Genomic DNA, 1704 nt, shown 5'->3' with positions numbered 1-1704 from the left:
TATCTCACCTTGTGTCCTGGAGAGGGCTGGACAGAAGACAACCCAGGATCCCAACTCATGAACTAAGGAACAGGTGCTTCCTAAATCCCAAGTCATCTTCTTGTCCACCCCAACCCCCAGGGCAAGGCTGCTCTTCACTTGCCCCAGTATTGAATGACCCAGCCACCTGTGGACCACTCTTCTAGTGTCTTCCTTAGGCAGTCTCTCCTGATGTCTAACCACAAGGCTTCTTGCTACGCCTTCAGTTGCTTATCTCACTCTCTTCTACGTACAGAGTCCTGACCTGGAATCTGTTTTCCTCTCTTTGTTTCCACCCACTGCCTGTTCTCCCCTAGGCCCAAATTCAAGGTTACTTGAGAGGCCCATGGAGAGCAGGTGTCTGCCCCATCGTACCCACCCTTCTAGCTGTAACCCAGGAGGAGAAGGAGGGTGGAAGCAGGATGTAACCTTCCAGATCCCTGTAATGGAAAATCTCCACTGCAGGCCCAGAGGGGGCCAGTTATTTAGGGAATTCAGACTTGAGCCCTGTGCCCTCAGAGTGGATTTGCTGGAGGACAGGTCAATAATCCCTCTGCAGGGAGTTTCTTCTGGGGCCAAGCAGATACCCAGCCCAGCCAGAGGCACCTTAAGCCTCTGGACATGGAAGCCCCCATCCCCTCCCTCCTTTCTTCCCAGCTTTCTTTGGGCTCAGGGTGCTCAGACCTCCCCCTAATCCTCTGGCTTCCCTCCATACCTTCTGTGTGCCCAGATAAATGGGGACCTTCCAGGAGAATCCTTCCTCTGACTGCTCCAAGGAGAAGGCAGGGGCCGAGTTTTCCTTCTCTCTCTGCCTCTTCTGGTTCCCCCTTCCTCCCTTTGCCTTTTATTCTTTGACTATTTTATCAAATGGACAGCAACAACATCCCCAGACCAGCTGGTCCCACCCTGGGTCATCTCTGCCCTTGTGCTAGCTGGTATAAAGTTCCAGACTCCCCTTCTAGCACGGGCGATGCCTCCTACCCTCTATCTCCAGACTTCGTGCTGCCTCTTGTGCCAACTTTGGCTCTCACCAGGGTCCCTCTGAGGTGCCTCACATGCAAGGTCCAGGACTTGTTTCCAACACTAGCTATTTTTTCCAGCTTCAGTGTCCCTGCAACCTCTACACCGTGTTTCCCTGAAAATAAGACCTAGCCAGACCATCAGCTCTAATGCGTCTTTTGGAGCCAAAATTAATATAAGACCCGGTATTTATTATGTTATGTTATATTATGTTATATTATACCCAGTCTTACATTATATTAAAATAAGACTGGGTCTTATATTAATTTTTGCTCCAAAAGATGCATTAGAACTGATGGTCCGGCTAGGTCTATTTTCAGGGAAACACGGTAGTAGAGAGAACAGTCCCTTTCTGTCTCTGGGAGGTCGGATGTAGGCTCAGGAGACCTGGGTTCTGGTTCTATCCGCTCATATTGGGCCTCAGTTTCCCCACCGGGAAAACAAGAGGAAGAGTGGACCATGTGTTCTCTGGCACCCTGGGATGCTGGGGGGACTGCTCCCCTACACCCCTCCCCACTCTTCTGCTCATCCTAGGCCAGGGGGAAGGGAAAGTGCTGAGGGGAGCACACAGCAGGACAAACTGACTACTACCAGCCAGTTGCTTAAGGGGCGGGAGGGGAGGAGTCCTCAGGGATCCTGTTTCAACAAACGTTTCTTTCCCAAAGA

Source organism: Rhinolophus sinicus, chromosome 11 (assembly GCF_057876585.1).
Source record: "Rhinolophus sinicus isolate RSI-liver-muscle chromosome 11, RSI-T2T, whole genome shotgun sequence".
Lineage (NCBI taxonomy): Eukaryota > Metazoa > Chordata > Mammalia > Chiroptera > Rhinolophidae > Rhinolophus > Rhinolophus sinicus.
This window is presented reverse-complemented; position numbering follows the sequence as displayed.